This window comes from Phodopus roborovskii, unplaced genomic scaffold (genome assembly GCF_943737965.1).
Source record: "Phodopus roborovskii unplaced genomic scaffold, PHOROB, whole genome shotgun sequence".
NCBI lineage: Eukaryota > Metazoa > Chordata > Mammalia > Rodentia > Cricetidae > Phodopus > Phodopus roborovskii.
Genome location: NW_026126517.1, coordinates 26,393,705 through 26,413,729, shown reverse-complemented (window position 1 = coordinate 26,413,729; position 20,025 = coordinate 26,393,705). Strand labels below are relative to the sequence as shown.

The window sequence follows — 20,025 nt, the reverse complement described above, 5'->3', positions numbered from 1 at the left end:
GCTCCTGTAGAATCAAAAGCATGGGCAGGTTTTTGATGTTACAATCTTTTTTTTTTTTTTTGGTGTTTTACCATTATGCATGTCTGTGTGATGTGCTGAATCCTGGAATTACACACAGTTGTTAGCTGCTGAGTGGATGCTGGGAATTGAACTCGGGTCCTCTCAAAGAGCATCAGTGCTCTTAACTGCTGAGCCATCTCTCCAGCCTCTGATATTACAATCTTAAGACAGAGCTTCTATTCCTTCCCCAGGAAATACCAGACTTATTCTCAAGGTCTTCAACTTTATTAGCTGAATCCCAGCCACAGAATGTGATCTGCTTCACTTAAGGTCAACAGATTGAAAGGTGAATCTTCTCTACATGACGCCTTCAAAGCAACATCAAGACCAGTGTTTGACCAATGTACTGGCTCCATAGCCTAGCCAAGTTGATTCATAACAGTAGCCATCACATCACAGCCAGTGCATATCTTTGTCAATATGCACAAGCATGTATCTTTTTTAATTAACTAATGACAACAGTCCATATTAATTTTGTGTTTGAACAGATAGCTGGTTGTCCTAACAGTAGATATCAAAAAGTTTGTCCTTTTTCTTCCCATTTGAAATGCTCATTTACATTACAATATAATAAAATAATATAAATATATTTATATATGTATCTTATAATACATAAATATATTACATATATTTATTTAAATAGATAAATGCACACATAAATATATTTATGTAAATATAAATATACATTTAAAAATATATTGTATATAAAATTTTATAATATGAATATGTATTTTATATATTTTTTCATATATTTATAATATAGAGTAACCATAGTCAGTGTTCACTTAATCTCTAAGGCATTGGTCCTAAGACCATCTGAAGATACCAACATTTGTATATTTCCAGTCTCCTATACAAAGATACAATGTGGGCACACAAGCTGCATACATCTTTCTACTATATATGTGTCTCTTCAAGATGAGAATCTATCCTGAGAAATTCATTGCTAGGTGATCTCATCACTTTGCAAACACCGGAATGATTATTCATGTGAGCATAGAATTCACATTATCTAAAACCGTGGTAATGTCATTTAGATGATCTAATCCTATGGGATCATTGTCATTTATGTAGTTTGTCATTATAATAAATGCTACCATGTAGCACAAAACTATACCTTAAATGGTGCCTAGATTACTTAAAATATCTAACATAAATGCTATACACAAATGTTTTTAAAATATATTGCTTATTGCATAATGATAAGAAATAGATGAATTTTCTAAAATTTTTTCACCTTTGTCTTAATGTGTCTGAGTGTTTGGCCTACATCTATGCATGTGCACACATGCAGACCTATGCCTGCAGAGTTCAGAAGAAGGTGTCAGATCCCTTGGAATTTGAGTTACAGATGGGTGACAGCCACCATGTGGGTGCTGGGAAATGAAAGTAGGTCCCCTAAGAAAGCAACAATTACTCACCACCACTGACTGAGCCATCTCTCCAGCCTCAACCTTTTCTGAATATTTTCCATGTGTAGTTGGTTTGATCCATGGGTGCAGGATCATAAAAGGCCAACTGTCAGGTTTATGTCTTATTATAATACTTCATTTTTCTCATTTTGTTGTGCCAATATTATGAATGTTTATTTTCTAGAGTGCCAGGGTTTTTTTGTGAGCAGACTGACAGAACACATGCCTTCCATTATAAACATCCATGCTCTTGTCTCCCATCGTAGTTTCTAGCCAAGTGAACCCTGCTCAGCTTCCAAAATCAGATAAGACTAGGCTCACTCAGGGTGGCATGGCTAGATGTAACTTTCTGATAGAACAAGCGCCTTCACTCTTTAAAACTAGTTTTAATTCTTCTTCTTTGTTTTTTCCAGATGAACTGAAAGTTGAAGATGGTCTAGAAGATAGATAGCCCTCTGCTCCCCGCCATTCTGCACTCTGGGATAGCTTGCCAGGTACAGACAAAGGAAACATGGTACTTGGAAAATTACAGTGCTCAGGTCTGCACACTTCAGTGTATCAAACAGCAGATTCCAGTGAGGGAAGAGGAAAGGCCCAATCTGTGAGAACCTCTCAACTCCACACTCTCTCCTTCAGCCAACTAGGGCCAGCTCACCTTGTCCTGCTGAACATGTTTGGGTCTCTGCCTCAGTAGGAATTCAAGAAAAGAAAGCACACTCCCTCTGAGGGAACCCAACTGTTGGGTACTTAAGAATCTCATTGTAGTAGTAAAACAATGAATTTTATAGTCTACTTGAGACACAACCCAACAAGATGTATTGGAATAAGGCAGCTTAATAACTTTTTTAAAAACCCATCATAAGTAAAGAAAAGGAAGTCAAAATAACATGAAATGTAAAGGGGAGGAGGACAAAATAAAATCATTGGGTGTGAAAAATTTAATCACTGAAATAACTCAATGAATGACAACACATACAATTGTATTCCACTAAGATATGAGCTACAAGCTCTCCTGCCAGTGTTGAGAAGGAATGAGGAGTGGAAAGATGCAGGAGAATTGAAGTGCTGAAGATAAAATGCACGTGTCATCATCTGAATAGGAGGCCTTGAAGAAAAGAGGAATGAACAAAGGCAAGTGCTAGAAAATTGTTGGAGACTAACTAAAGATGAGAGGCTTCAGACTGAAAGAGCCCATGGTGGAGAACCTAATAAGATGAATGTAATCAACTCACATCTAGATATATTGTGGGGAAATTTAAAACCACAAAGAAAAAGACAAAACTCCCAACGCTGCTGAAGAAAAAGACGATCACTCACCAGGAAGCAAGCTTCTTTCTGATTGACATCCAACTTCTTTTCAACAATGACAAGAGAGACAAAAAGCCAGAATGTACTATTTCTAAAATGCTGAAGCACTTCAAACCAGATTTATTTCCAGAAAAAAAATAAAATAAGCACATGACATGAAAATAATCCCAAGCACAAAAAGCCAAGGTAATGTACAAAATTCTCCTTGAAAACAGAGAAATCACTCCAGTTAGAATAGAAACCGACCCATAGTATTCCTGTGCAATATCAAGGGAAATGAGGTGATGTGAGTGATAAATAAGGAAAAACAGGTGATGCATGGAAAAAAAGGGAAATAGAAAGGAAAGAAACAGAGACTACGTCAGAGAAACAGAGACCGGGAAACAAGAGACAGAGACAGAGTCAGCGAGAAAGAGAGACAAAGTCAGTGAGACAGTGTCAAAGAGAGAGACACAGCAGACAGACAGACAGACAGACAGACAGACAAAGAGAGTCAGGGAAACAGAGACAAAGTCAGGAAGACAGAGACAAAAATTTCACAACCAACTGGAATAACTCTGTGTCTAACTTGTAGAGTGGTGATAAATAATTGGTGTCTGCAAGGGAGGCCGGAGCCCCATGGGAGTATTCTTACCTCTGACTCCACCTCTTAGGCGTATCAGACCACTGAAAGAATGCGACCCAAGAAATTAGAATGTCTTCCCTAATCTTCTGCTAAGAGAGAAAATGACTGAAACTCTCGGGCATCCAGAAACTGCATACTGGAGAAAGATTTACAGTTTCTCAGGTGACCTTGAAGGAGAGGCGGTGGGTAAGTGATGGGCAAGGGACCACACTTTACTGATCAGTCATGAACATCTCCTGTTTCATTCTTTAAATACATTTTTAAATTAGAATAGAATGACATCACTTACCTTCTCTTTCCAAGTCCTCCCATGGTACCCCATCAGACTGATAGCCTCTTTTTCTTTGCTTATCATTGTTACATGTTACATTCAAATATGTATGCACAAATATATAAATACAACCTGCTGAGTCTGTCTTCAGTGTTTGTGTGTATATGGTTTTAGGGCTGACCATTTGTATTGGATAACCAATAAGAGACCTCATCTATTTCAAAGCTATCCCCACATTAGGACCCCAGAAGAACTTGGGGGAGTCACTATTTCTTTGTTCCTCTTCCCAATGTGGCCACATTGACTAAATCTCCCTTTTCTGCATTCCATTATCAAAATAAGGAATTAAATAAATACTGACTTGGGATTGGTGAGACAAACATGCATATGTTTTTGTAATGTTAAGTATATCATAGACAGTAAAATGAGGTGAGAGAGAGAGAGACTAGAAATAAGTAGCTAAGTTTAAATATAGTGTGGACTACACAGTTTGTGCTTTGGGTTGAGTTATTTCCTTGTTCTCAAACATAATACACAGTGCTACACAAACTTGACACCCTAAGCTTTGGTCCCTTGGGATATAATCTGATTTGGAATAGAGCTGCAGTAAGGGTAGTAAGAATGAAGGAATTCATGCTGGAGCATCAGGAGAGTATGCCGAGTGATACACAAGAAGAAAAAAGTGTCATATTAAGGCAGAGATAAGAAGCTGTTTGTGGTGAGGCAGGCAGACATTGGAGCTGCACAGCTACAAGCTGTGGGAGACCAGAGATTTCTTGTAAACAACCAGAATCTAGGAAAAGGCAAGGATGAATTCCCCAAAGATTTGAAGCAAGCATACCTTGCTGCCCTGACTTCAGACTTCCAGCCTCTACAACTATGGATTTCTGTTGCTTGTGTAGTTTTTTTGTTTGTTTGTTTGGTTGGTTGGTTGGTTGGTTGGTTGGTTTGGTTTGATTTTTTCTGGAAAATATATAACATTTTCTTTTTCAAAAAATAAAATATTCTTACTAAGGTTTTTGAGAATTTTGATCATTTGTCTCTCCATTCCTCCCTCCAGCTCCTCCTAGATCCACCCCCACCCTCACACCCCTCCCAGTTTGTGCTCCCTTTTGCTTTGCTTTGCTTTGCTCTGTTGTTTTGTAACCCACCAAGTCCCTCTTGTGCCACCCATATGCTCATGGACATGAGACCATCCACTGGATTGTGGTGGCCACACCTCCTCTGACCCCTAGAAGCAGTCAACTGTCATCAGCATCTCAGCTCGGGGTGCAGACTCAGTGAGCCTCCTGCCCTCCATACTGTAATGTGGTCTAGCTTAACCTTGTGCAGGCAACCAGAGCTGGTGTAAGTTCACTGCTGCAGTTCACTCAGTGTTGAGAAGACACCATTTGACTCTTGTCCTCCAAGAACTCTGGATCTTACAATTCTTCTGCCCCCACTTCCAAAATGATCCCTGGCAAGGGAGGGTGATATAGATGTCCTGCTTGTGGCTGAACACTCCACAGACATGCATTCTGTGCACTCTGGCCAGTTGGAGTTTCTGCATTTGGGAGGCTGGGGCAGAAGGATCGCCAGTTTGAGGTCAATCTAGCCTACAGAGCCAGACTTTTTCTAAAAGAAGAGTAATCAACCAGAATCTGACATGCCAGAAAATAGGACGTTCTAAACTTTTAGAACTATGTCAGCTTACAAATCCCCTATCATCAGTTTCACTGATATGAAATCATGGTTTAAAAAAAAAAAAAACTCTGGACATGTCAGTATTGGTAAAATGCAGACATCAGTACCCAAGCATCTAGTTTGATATGCCCAAAATCATTCTTGGGGGCCACCGTGTTGGCAGGGAAATGAGTTGTCAGGATTTGTGTTCCCTGACCATAGTCCCTTCTCAGTCATCTCTGGATCATTCCATGGCCCACACCCACACCCCTAGACCTTCTGGTAAACAGTGAAAGACAATGATGGACTCAGACCAGCAATAGCTTTTCCAGGTCACTGGTTCAGCATTCATGGACAGCATCCCAGAACTAAAAATAGAAGATCCATCTGTACTTTGGCTACTGGAGCTGAGGCTTGGATGAGCCTCAGGACAGGCCTTGGCAGACTAGTAGCCATGGTGGCAGCACTGACCTCTTCAGGTGACCTGGACAGGGGATGGCCAGCAGCCAAAGCAGAAATGTTTTCTCAGCCCGAATCCTAGGGATGAAATAAGAGAATAAAGAATGAGCAGGGATCTTGTCTCTTCGATGAGGGAAAGGATTCTTCCCTGTTGGTGCAGAGACTGACAACAGTGTGAGGAAGGGCGGAGGCTGCAGGGCAGTTCAGAGGGAGTCTCCATCACTCAGGGTGGCAGTTCAGTAGTATCAATGGTTTATCTGTAGATTTTCCTTTGGGATGTCTAAGCTTGGCACACAGTACCTCATATGACAGAACTGTTAGTATAAGTTGCTTTAACTGGGTGGAAAGAAGTTGGTTTCTGATTGGTCCCCTAACCACACCAAGGAAAGAAAACTAAATCCTGGAAGCATCTTTTGGCCTTTGCTTTGTGGATATTCCTAAGGAAAGGAGAAAAAAAAAACCAAAAACCTGTCCTCTGCTCCCTTTGTGAGGCGAAAGACAGGACAAAATGAGACAATGGACCAGCAGGGTGGAAAGTAGAGGCTCTTGCTCATGCGGAAGAGAAAGGACAGAACTTGGGCAGGAATCTAGATGCTGTCTTCCTCCTTGCCTCCTTGCCTCCTTCCCAGCTCTGAATCTCCCAAATCTTCCAGTAATTCAGCCCTTTCACACTCTATACTTTCATCTTGCCCATTTTCCACAGTTTTGAAAACAGATGTTCACATAGATTGGTGTTCTTAGTAGCATTCAGATTAACAGAGAATCTTTTCTCATCCTCTGTGTCTTGTTCTCCAGGAAAAGATATCCGAAGTTTCTCCAATCAGGATGGGCAGTGAGATGAGGCATGATGAATCCTACTACTCTAAGCACAGTGTAACAAAAAGCAGAAATAAGATACAATGAAAACACACAACCAGGCTCAACTATGAGATAAACTGCATTGATGAAAAATAGAATAAAACATTTAAAATGTTGATCCTGAATGGAGTTATGAGCCTGCTGAACTCCCAGTCTAGGAATAAAGAAAGGCAGCTGGGCACTTACGAACTGTGAAAGAGAGAGCTTAAACCACTTCACACCGTTCTACAGGGATTAGTCCCATGGTAAGTTAGCCAGCCCCAGGGGCTTATCCATCCTTATGGATGTGAGTAATGCTAACTGACCTCAGTGGATTGTGTTTATAAATTTATGTACACATGTATGTATAAACGACTATAATTAAGGAATAAGAGATCATGAATTTGAGAAGGGCTGGGAGGTCACAGATGGAAGTAAGTGGAGGATAGGGAGTAGAGAATGATGTAAAGACAGTACTCATATGAAAGGCAAATTATAAAGAGAATTAAAGCTATTTCACATGAGTTTTCCTGACTTGGAAAAAAAAAATACTATGGACAAATGCTGTTCAAAGGTACCTCTCTTTGCAAGCTGCAGCCTAGGAATATGGTAGGACAAAGACACCTTATGTGTGGGGTCCTGAGATATGTGGCAGCATACCACCACCTCAGATGTCACACTGGACTAGATAGATTCTGGGGTGGATACCAAGAAATCTGGGATGAGGCAGGAAGGACTAGGAATCAAGAAGGATCAAGATGAAAACGAGACTATGCCCTCAGTCTCAGTATTATCTTCACAGGAAACTTCACCTCTTTTGACAGTCTGCTGTATAGATGTCTCACTTGGTTGTTCAGAAGGATCTTTTAAATTATATTTATGATTTTGTTGTTACTTGGAGCAGTATTGTCAATCCCTTTATGGATTCAGAGAATATGCTGTTTTGTTTTGTATACTAATTCTCATAGTTTGTATATTCTCTTGGAGTTTTACAGATAAGTGAAACTTAAATTTTTCCCAGTACCTTCTTTTTCTTGTTTTATTGCATTGGCTGCAAAGTCAAGAGCAGTGTCTTATTCCTGTCTGTGATAGAAATTTACTATTTTGCCACTAAGTAAGCTTTTAGTCTACAAATATTTTAGAAGTGTCCTGATCATGCCAATATTTCATGGTTTTGAATCTTGAAAAAGTGCTGTCTGTTATTAAATGCTGTTTTTCACCTATTTGGATGACCAAAATCTTCCTTTAATATACTAACACAAACTGTCACCTACATATGTATTCTAAGCAAATACAGCTTATGAGATGTCTTTCAGAAAGCTGAATGCTAGATACAGGAGTGCTTGTTTTATTACTTTTTATTATTGATTACATATTTAAAATACTCATAGTATAAAAAGGAAGTTATTCAATCACAAAGAAATGAGACTAATGATGCTCTTACACTTAGTTCCATTAATTATCTTCATAACAAATATACAGCTTTTAAAAAAGCTGTCTAGTCAGGTGTAATGGTGCATGCCTTTAATCCCAGCACTTGCAGACAGAGGGAGGTGGGTCTGTGTGTGTACAGTCTGCTCTATACACTAAGTTCCAAACCAGCCAGGGCTTCCTCTTCTCTCTCTCTCCCTCTCTCTCTCTCTCTCACACACACACATTTTCAATACCTGTCCACATTCTTCCAGTAACAGCACCCTGATTTAACCTAGAGCATAAAACCCTGTCGGCTTTTGGACCACGGGGCTTTGGATCAACCATCTCAACACCTGGAGCTAAGACTCAGCTTTGGCTTGAGCATTGACATCTCATGACCAGGGTGATTGGTTTAACAGCCTGTTTTCATTGACACTCATCTTTCTACTGAATTTGAACTTGAGAGGATATGTTCAATGACTGGTAGCTATCTTGCCACCACTAAAGGCCCAGTAATGAAGCCAAAAAATAAACAGGGAAAAGAGAAATGAATGGGGCTGCAGTCTCTACAGGAATTCCTTCTTTAAAGTTCTTTGCCTCATGATCTAATGTGCACACCTCTTGACTTCCACAAGTTGTGACTTCACAATCCTCTCACTTGTAAGCAAGAGTTGAAATCAAACCAACCTCTGCCATTCTTCCCTCTCTCTCCTCCCTCCTCTTTCTTCACCAGTTCCTCTCCCCACCTCTCTCTCCCCGCCCTCTTTCTCTCCTCCAAACAAGCTCAGAGTTCCAGTCTCATACACTCCTTCACCAACTCTGCCATTTTCCCCACACTCTTTCCCCTTTCCTCTTTATTTCACGGTCAAAATGTCCAGAGCGGACACGCTTCGTGTACCTCCTCCCTAAACCACTCATGTTAGTGACTTTCCTCTACCACTTATACACCCACCCAAAGCCATCTCCATGGTGGTGTCTTTCAGAGTGTGGCCCCCATCCTTGAGAATCGTCTGAGAAACGGGTTTTAAATACCCAGCACTGAACACTATGTTATGTTGGCTACCAAGTCAGAATGTCTAAGGCTGGTACCTAAAGATATGAAACTTTTAAAATCCCAGTGCTTTCTTAAACACATTGAGATTTAATAATGATTATATTATACAGGCTGGGGTGGTAACTCAGCAGTAAAGTACTTCCCTTGCAAGAAGAAAGACCTAGATTTGGTTCCCAGAATTTATTTTTTTAAAAAAGCTGAGCATGGAGGTGCATGCTTGTAACCCTAGCACTGGAGAGGCAAAAACAGTATCCCAGAACTCACTGGCCAAACATCTACTTGATGAATTCTAGTGAGAGATCCTCAATTTTATTTTTTTAATGAGATAGACAAGATTTATATATTAAACAGGTCACAATTTACCAGTGACTTTAAATACTTTTCTGAAGTGACTCCGTTTTGGATCTATTTATAAAACTCAACATGACAAGGATTTTTTTTTTTATCTGATTCTTTTGAGGCAATCTTTCAACTTTGGTTTTCTTGGCTTGGGATGCCAGGAGGCTAGGAAGGACTGGAGGAATGCTGGGAAGACTGTGTCTTGGGTACTTTTGGTTTGCTGTGATAAAATTTCCAGACAAAAGCAACCTCCCCTAAGAAAACTCTAACCATCTGGAACCACAGGGACAGTCACAAGTAAGGGCAACTGCTGGCATGCTCAGAAGGAAAAACCTGATGGGAGATGTCATTCTATAAATATGTTTCTCTTATTGGTTAATGAATAAAGCACTGTTAGCCAATAGGAAAGCAAGATAGGCGGGACTAGGAGACAATGAGGATTCGGGGAGAGGTAGAAGGAGAGTCAATATGTAGGACCAAGAGAGCAAAGGTCCAAATCCTCTCTCCAGTAAGATAAGACCACGTGGAAACAGATTAATAGAAATGAGTTTATATTTAAGACAGAGCTAGCCGATAAGAAATGCTAGTGTCTAATACAGCATCTCTGTGTGTTATTTGGTGCTGATGAGGTTGGCGGGGAAACTGCTCCTAACAATGACCGCCTTTGCTGACCATTTCATAGCTCATACCTCATCTTGGAAGAAATGGCTTTGACCTGTACACTTGGCCTTTCCGAGGTTAGAAATCTGTTCGATCTATGATAGCTGACACAACCTATTGCTATTTTTCTTCAATTACTGCTGCAGGCGATAAAACACTAACCACAAAACTCAACAAACCCATGTGGAGTTTATTGGAGGGGTGGGTGTTGGCTAAATGGGGAACAAAAATAGGAGGGGGGAATGGGGTGGGGGGAAAAGGGGAATGGGGGAGAAGGAGGAAGAAGGATGAGATCCTCAATTTTAAAAAGAAGTATTAAGGATTTTTCTCTGTCCTCTACAAGCACGCATGTGCATGCGCACGCACGCGCGCGCGCACGCACACACACACACACACACACACACACACACACACTCACATGTCCACACACACTTAAGAATTATTGCATTATAGAAACTGCTCCTCAAGGCTTAGTTATGTTTTCACTGACTTCAAGTGACACAGCACCCCCTGACCTGCATGCAGTACTCAGCATTCTCAACATTCCGTACCTGTTCCTTTGGAGCCTTTTGGGTGCAGTGTACTGAAGCCCTTTAACTAGAAACTCAACTTGTCAGGTAAGCTTAAGAATTGGAAGTACATCTTGTCTGGTATGTATCTGCCTAATCCAGGGACTGTGTCTTGCTTGTCTCTAGCTGCCTGGATACAGCTTCCCTCTAGGTTTAATGGTATGAGTTGTTTTTTTTTTTAACTATTCCAATATCTGTTAGGAGCTGAGTTTGTCATCAGACATGGCCCAATATCACAAACAGGATTAGAGTAAGCCCCATCTTTTAAGCTTCCATGTGCAAGCTTTGGGGTACAAGTGGATTAAAGCTATCTGGAGGAGACTCAGCCATGACAATGGTAGAGCTATTGCTCCCCTGAATATATTGCAGTTTTCATATTTGGTATATATTCTTTTACCCTGTGTGTGAGGGCAGTGTACATGTGTAAGTCCATGTGTGTGAAGGTGTGCTCACCCACACATATGTACATGGAGGCCAGAGTTCAATACTGAATTTCTTTCTTTAGTATTCACCACCCTAGTATTTTTGAGACAGTGCTGCTCACTGAGCCTGGGATTCACCATTTTAACTAGACTAGCAGGCCACTGAGGCCCCATGATCTATCTGTCTCCATCTTCCTGCCACCATCAGAGCTAGCTGGCAGGTGTGCATTGCCATACACAGCCAAGGGTCACACTCGGTTCCTTGAGTTTGCACAGTAAGCACTGTCCTCATTTAGCCATTTCTGCAGCCCTCTGGTACCTATTATTTTATACTTAGGATCACCTTTTTCATATACAGACAATGTATTAAGCTGGTATACCCCTGAAAACCCAGCACTGGGGAGGCAGAGATGGTAGATCTGAGATGGCAGTCAGGAGCATCAGGAGTCCAACTGGTACCTCATCATACTTGGAATCATACATTATACCTCTCTAAGGCCTTTGTTAACTCTGTTAACCATACATACTGACATTTTCTTGAGCGAAGGGAGGTGCACACACCCATGTGTGCACACATAGAGGCCAGAGATCAACATGGACTGTCTTTCTTTATCACTCCCCACCTTACTGTTAGAGACAGTCTCTCACTGTACCTGAACCTCATATTTTAGCTAACCAGTGAGTGGCTCCTCAGCACCTGCCTATCTTTGTTTCTCGTGAAGTGTTGGGATTACAGGTGTACATCACCACACCTAGAGGGGAGGGAGGCAAGGGAAAACCCACCTCCATTGCAAATATTTTAAGGTGGGAAGATCCGCCTTTAATCTGGACCACACCTTCTGCTGGCAGCCTGTATAAAGGACATGGAAGAAAGAAGCTTGTTCTCTTTGCTGGTTTGCTCTCACTCTCACTGGCAAACCCATTCTTTCACTGGCATTGGAGCCTACTTCTTCAGAATTTTGGCACATACTGAAGACCAGCTGAGATATCCAGCTTCATAGACTGAACTGAACTGAACTGAACAACTACAGGATTCTTGAACCTTCTGTTCATATACAGCCACTGTTGGACTCACAGTAAGCCATTCTAATAAATCCTCTTTGTTATATATGGGAGAGAGAGAGAGAGAGAGAGAGAGAGAGAGAGAGAGAGAGAGAGAGAGAGAGAGAGAGAGTTATTCTATCAGTTCTGCTCCTCTAGAGAAGCCTGGCTAATACAGCTTCCAATAACCGTCCTGTTGATAAAAGAACTAGGATGGGAGCGTCTGCGCTGCTTCTGCCGCTTCCCGTCTGCTGCAGCCGGGCGAGCAGAGGCCTTCTGGAGCCATGGAGGATGAGGTGGTTCGCATTGCCAAGAAGATGGACAAGATGGTGCAGAAGAAGAACGCGGCTGACGCATTGGATTTGCTGAAAGAGCTTAAGAATATTCCCATGACTCTGGAATTGTTACAGTCCACGAGAATCGAAATGTCTGTCAACGCTATTTGCAAGCAGAGTACAGATGAAGAAGTCACATCTCTAGCCAAATCACTCATCGAATCCTGGAAAAAATTATTAGATGTTCCATCAACTGATAAAGACCCTGCAGAAAATAAAAAAGAACCTATAATTTCATCACAGAATAGCCCTGAAGCAAGAGAAGAAAGTAGTTCCAGTGGCAATGTAAGCAGCAGAAAGGATGAGACAAACACTCGAGACACTATCTTTTCCTCGGGCACCAAGCACTTCCGATTCTGTGTGGTTAAAATGCAGAGAGATGCTTGCTGCAGCTCTCCGGACAGGAGATGACTATGTTGCTATTGGAGCTGATGAGGAAGAACTGGGATCCCAGACTGAGGAAGCTATATATCAAGAAATAAGGAATACAGATATGAAATACAAAAACAGAGTACGGAGTAGGATATCAAATCTTAAAGATGCAAAGAATCCAAATTTTAGGGAAAATGTGCTGTGTGGGAATATTCCTCCTGACCTGTTTGCTAGAATGACAGCAGAGGAAATGGCTAGTGATGAGCTCAAAGAAATGAGGAAAAACCTGACCAAAGAGGTCATCAGAGAGCATCAGATGGCCAAGACAGGTGGGACCCAGACTGACTTGTTCATGTGTGGCAAATGTAAAAAGAAGAACTGCACTTACACATAGGTGCAAACTCGTAGTGCTGACGAACTAATGACATTTGTCGTATATAATGAATGTGGAAATCAGTGGAAGTTCTGTTGAGTTGGAAGAATCGGCAAGGTATCTGGACCATTAAGAAAAATGGATTTTGTAATTAGCTTTAAAATTAGGTCAGGCAACTTACTTCTCTGCAAATGATATCTGTAAACAGTACACATCCCATGGATTGGTTTTTGTTTCTCACCTAACATCTTTCTTAAAGGCCTTCTATGGTTTCAGGTCAGCCAGGAGACCATAGAAGAATTAGATAATGTATCTAATGTGACATTCTTAAAAAATTTTATAAGTAAGTTTATGTTACATTTTATTAAATATTGTGTTGTTCACCATTAATGCATAAAGACAAATTGCTTTTCTCATTGTTATGTACCTAAAATATTAAAGGAGGAGAAACGGAGTAATACAAACGTCAGAGTTTAAAAAAAAAATGATATGTATTCCAGTAGGACTTGACCAGCTTATCAAAATTATGCACACTATTTGAATTAGTATATCAATTTGCTTTTAATTACCATTATCACAAAGCCTCGAATCCCTTGATCTTGCATCAGTGACTAACAGCAGTGACCATTTCTTGTCTTTCTCATTCATGTATATTACTGTGTTTAATAGATTTTTCTTTGAGAATTGACCTAATTACAATCAGTTTGGTTTCATTTGACTTTGCACTCTATTTTAGTTTCACAGAACTCTGTTATAGTTTCTAGGCTTTTCACAAAGCCACTCACAGGCATACATCTGGTGACTTTTCCCCCATAGGAAGACATCCTGGGAAGGAAATGTCAGTACCATAGTAGAGTTCCCTGGACTGGACTTGCACTGAACAAGGACTAAGCCTAAGAGTTCTTAGGCTTAATCATTAAGCTGTGCTGTTTGCATATGGAGGTTGCAAAAAGAAAAATCTTTTAGTCTGAATCTTTTGTGCTGACTTTTTCTTACATGATGATGTTGAGGCAACTGAAATGTAGGCTGTAGCAAGTAGTTTTACAATGCATATTTCACAATTAAGTTTTGCCTTTGTTTAAATGTGTCCTGTTTGTTTTGCAGTGGTAATAAGCAGTGGTTTCTACATAGCTTTCTTTTTACAGATGTTCTGATACATATAGTAAAGGCCACTGTTGCAAAGCTTACAACTTGTGTGTTTGCATCTGGCCAGATGTCTGTGTAAAGACCACTGCACAGGCTTTGGGCTCTGCTCTGCTCTGCAGATTGCTTGACATAACATAGTAAACACTTAAATGTCTATGTTTAAAAAAATTGGTCCATGGGTAATTTCTGTCACTTTAAAAAATAAAGTACATTTTGAAAGAATTAGTTTTAAAATAATAAGATTAAAATAGTCCCACTTTTAAGTGATCCATTTTAAAATTTGTAAATCAATAAACTTTTTTGTTGTTAAAGAAAAAGAACTAGGATGTTCTGAGAATATGTGGAATATATTAAATGATTGATTTCCATTAATATAAATATTATAAATTAATATAAATGTATTTTTAACATGAAAAATATGTCAAAATCAAAATATTTAATAAGACTGGCATGGTGTTACATGCCTGTAATTACAATACTTGGGAAATATAGATGGGTCGATCAAGAATTTAAGGTCATCCTTGGCTACACAGCAAGTTTAAGTCCAGCCTGAGCTACATAAAACCCTGTCTCCAAAAAAATTGTAGTCTTGAATTTGAATTGGAAAGTTAAGAAAATAGATAATGAAAAAATTAAGCATAGACTAGCTCTGAAATATCTAAAAGCAGTGGCTAAGTTGGCAGTGGTAGATACCCCTTCTACTACAAGTGAGGTCATTAAAATACATTTCCACAAAAAATGAACCAGAAACACCAAGATAAAGAGCTGGGCTCAGGTCTTGGGCAGAACATTTACAAGAAAGATATGCAACACCACCTTGTGTTGCCAGAAACCTATAAAAGGCAACTGGATCAAAACCCAAAGAACCCACGAGCCAACTTAAGAGGTTCCTATGGGCCAAAAGTAGGAAATTTTGAGTGTCAGTAAAAAACAAACAAACAAACAAAAAGCTACAATGACTTAAACACACATAACATCGCTAAACCATGAACTCATAGTCTTTCTTTTCTTCTAAAGCATAGACATCTTTGAAAGACGCTGAGAAACAAACTCGACATTTGGAAGTGGTCAAGCGAGAAGAACGCAAAGCTAGCTTTCCTTTCTGTGATGAGCTATGCTGGAAAGCAATTTTATTGGTAAGATTGATAAGAGGAGATTGCTTTTTAACTTTTTAATTGTCAGTACACTTTTATTAATTTATTGTGTTATGTGTCTGGGTATAGGGGACACATTTGCTATAACACACACGTAAGAGAACTACTTAAGGGAGTCTGTTCCCTCCTTCTACCTTGTAGGCCCTGGGTATCAAACTCAAGCCATCAGGCTTGGTGAGAAACTTCTTCACCCACTGAGCCAGCTCACTGGCCCTAAATCTTCCTTCTTATAAATGTAAATTAGCTAATAATGAAAAAGAAGGATGTGATTCCAAAATCACCATTTTGCAACCTCAGGTGACAGAAATGCTTTACCAAGACCCATTCTGGTACATATGAACACCACTAAACATGAACACTTCAGGCATGCCAAGCTTGAATGTAAAACAGCATTGACTTTCAAAGATTTTGTATGTAAAGATGTAAATTATCTCAGTAATATTCATATTGACTACATTTTACATTTTTAAATAAAATATATTGTCAGTTTTACCTTTTATTTGTATATTTTGAAGTGTTAATACATTAAAGGAAACTTTAAATGGAAGTCACTGTTTGGATGTGCCCATAGCCCACACCATTGAAATGTAATCTGCCCTGACTTCGCTACCATAAATGCAACAAATCTCTTCTTTCTTGACTCTGAGATGCTGGCCTTGGAAGAGCTTAGCTGTGCTTTTTATCCTAAAGAGGGTACGTTTGGACTAGCCACTCACAACAAAGATGGAGTTTCTCTCTCCTTTTTCTGCTTTATAAGCTGTGCTGCCCTGCTGCAAACTGAGCCTCCTATTGTGTTTGGTTTGAAGTCTCCCAGATTGGCAGCTGTTTTTTTTTGATGTGCAATAAACTCTTAAGTTTCTAACTTAATATTATTTCACTTTTGACAATGACTACTGGATTTTTTTAATTACATAGTAGATTATATTTGTATTGGACAGCCCAGATCTAGATAATAAACACCGGTAACTATTAACAATACACCCCAAACAGGAATCCAGTGCCTCCCAGTGGGGTACACAGCACCATCTAAGAAGCATTCTTAACCAAGAAATGGAGCCTGGATCTGATAATCCCTTTATAGCTACCTACTAAATCACAGTAAATGTAGGCATCAGAGGGACAAAATAATTATGCCAAAGGCACGCTATCAGCAAAAACTGGAAAACAGGAAACTCTCTGCATGCAATAGATAAATGAAAAGGAAGAAAGCTATCAATAGAAAGATTTCAAGACATATCTACAGGTGTAAGGTGTAAGTAAGGCAAGCCAAGGGATTCAGGTTTCTTGTCTGGCCTCCTACTTGAACCTCCAGGGAGACCGATCCCCTACATAAGACTTAGAAGGTGAAATATCCCACATTAGCCTAACTCTCTGAAACCCAGCTCTTCTAACTTGGTCCAGAAGCAAATGTATCCAAAAATTACCCACCCTTGTTGTCGTCTGGACTTGTCCCGTAAAGTTGTGTCACTGTTCTATGGTGTTTCTGGGAAGTGGTACATCCTGCAGGAAGCGGAGCCTAGAGGAAGGAAATGAGGGTACTAGGAGTGTGCCCTTGAAGAAGATATTGGGACTTAGCATCTCCCTCTTCCAATGCCCCCTTCCTCCCCTCCCCATCCAGCCACCCTGAAGTGGGAGCTTTGATCTGCTGTGAGCTCTCCACCGTGATGCTCTTGATTTACCGCAGATAGGCACAGACAGAAGCAATCATTACCTGCCATCTCAGAAACCATGAGCCAAAGTAAATCCCTTCATGTCAGTTGATTGTTCCACTAATGGAAAGCAGACAAGCACAGATAATGCCTTGTGGTACTGTCTTAGCCACATTCACATCTCTTTGGTCAAATTACAGACTTAAGTGGGAAAGACCAATTTAGGTTCACATTCTAGAGCATTTCAGTGGGAAAGACTTGGCAAAGACTGCATCCATGCTGGTGGGACTTAACCCACAGCTACAGGAGCATGAGAGGCAGTGGATATTGTAGAAGACTTGGAAGCAGAGAGAGTAGAACCAGAACCAGGGCCTAACCCTTCCAAAACCAACCTGTAATGATCTGCTTCTGCCTGCCAGGTCTTACCTCCCAAAAGTTCCACAGTTTTCCCCAAACCACGCCAAAGTGTGAAAATACACAGGTAGGTTGGACAAGTACCAAGTTCTGCTCCACACAGGTATTTCATGTTATCCATGAAGGTTTGGTGCCAGAACCATCTTTAGATTGCCGGTAATACCTAAGTCAAGGCAAATGCCATGAAAACAATTATACTGTATTGTTCAGAAATAATAACAGGCTTTGGTGGTACACGCCTTTAATCCCAGCACTTGGGAGGCAGAGGCAAGAGGATCGCTGTGATTTCGAGGCCAGCTTAGTTGCAAGAGCTAGTTCCAGGACAGCTTCCAAAGCTACAGAGAAACCCAGTCTCAACAAACCAAAACAAGAAAAAAGAAAAAGAGAGAATAACAAGAAAAAAAAATCTATCTACCATTTCAGTGCAGAAATTATTTCTTCCAAATATTTCTTCAGCCTACTTTATTGAATCTTTATTTATGGAACTCAGAATTATGAGAAGGCCAACTATGGCACATAGGGGAAAGCTATATGAGCCAGTTTAGGCTTACTCACAGGAATTATCACACCACACGTTCTCTGGGAGATCCTGACATAATTACGAAGTAGAAGGAGACTGTCCTAGTTTGATTTCCGTTGCTGTGATCAACACTATGACCAAAGCAAATTGGGCAGGAAAGAGTATATTACACATTAGAATTCATCATTAAGGGAAGCAGGGCAAGAACTCAAGGCAGGAACCTGCATGCAGAAATTAAAGCAGAGGCCATGGAGGAACGCTGCTTACTGGCTTGCTTCCTGATTCATGCTTAAATAGCTTTTATATACAATCCAGGCCCAGAGGCCCAAGAATGGAATTGCCCATGGTGAGCTGACCTCTCCCACATGAATTAGTAATTAAGAAAATGCCTCCCTGGCATGTTCATCAGCCAACAAGATCTGTGCAGTTTTTCAATCAAGGTTCTCTCTTCTCAGGTGTCTATATTTGTGTCAACAGCTAGAGATGACTGTGATGGACTGGCTGGGTTCTACCCAGAAGGTAGCAACTCATCGTCAATGTAACTTTTATACTGATAATCCATGAAGACTGAAAGTTGTTAGTTAAGGGAACCAGAGTTGGAGTGTCAATAGAATTCTAACATACACTCCCAGCTGTATTTCAGTTCAAGAAACCAAGTAAAAGTGAAATTCTCTGTGCATCTGAGACAAAGGTGAGTGCACATTGTCTGTATATTACTGAGGGTCACTCCAACACAGAGTGGTATTTTGCCAGAAAGTAACGTTTAAAGCCAACCTAGTTTTTCTGTTGCAGAGTTTTACAACCGATATGTGTTAAGAGTAAGATTTTCCCTGCCGGTCCCACAGCCACACCAGCCCCAAATAACACACAGAGATGCTGTATTAGATACAACGCTGTTAACCTGTTACTATCATTTCTTATTAGCTAGCACTGTCTTAATTATTAACCCATTTCAATTAACCTAAGTATTTCCACGTAGTCTCATCTTACCAGAGAGAGGGGCTGGCATTCTGCTTTCTCCGTCCTCCATCTTGAATCTTCTCCCTACTCCTTCCTCTTTCCTCCTTGTCTCCTAGTCCCACCTATCTTGCTTTCCTATTGGCCAACAGTGCTTTATTCATTAACCAATACGAGAAACATATCAACAGAATGACTTCTCCCATCAGATATGTTTGTTACTTTCTGTGAATTTGACAAAACACCATGACTAAATTTGCTGATTGAAGAGTTTGTTTGGAATTAGGGTTCTAGACTAAGAGAGTCCATAATGGTGGAAGATGCAGGTCAGCTGATTCTGGAGCAGGAAGCATTGCTGATCATATTTCCCCACACAGGAAATGGAGAGGGATCTGGAAGTGGGACCAGGCTATAAACTCTCAAAGTGACTTCCTTCTACCAGCAAGACTCCACCTCCTAAAGGTTCCATAATCCTCCCCAAATAGTGCCACCAACTGGGAACCAAGTGTTCAAATACATGAGCCTGTGAAGGACATTTTCATTCAATCTGCCACAATCAGTAAAAATAAATAAAGTTATCAAAACACCAAAATATCAAGCTATCCAAATTTTCAGGACTGATAATGTAAATGATCTGTGGGCCCTACTAAAGGGCTGTTAACAGCTGATAGTTGCTGGGGAGGGAGAATCAGTCCCTGGTAGGATCTCTATACTCTAATGGAAAGCCCTACATCCATTCATGGAAGGAAGCACCAGCTAGACTTAGTGGGTTACAACAAGTTGAGCTGGAGAGATGGTTTAGCAGCTAAAGGCACTTGTTGCTCTTACAGAGGACCCAGGTTTGGATCCCAGCACTCACACGGCAGCTAATAACCATCTATAAGTTCCAGCTACAGAGGATCTGATACCCTCTACTGGCCTCCACAGCCATTGCACACAAGTTGTATATAAACATATATGTAGATAAATCACC

At 40.4% G+C, this 20,025-nt stretch overlaps 1 pseudogene; it reads left to right on the top strand.

Annotated features, from left to right (window-relative positions):
- The first annotated feature begins 12,398 nt into the window (after positions 1-12,398).
- Positions 12,399-13,494, top strand: LOC127231678 (transcription elongation factor A protein 1-like; annotated as a pseudogene).
- Positions 13,495-20,025: the final 6,531 nt, after the last annotated feature.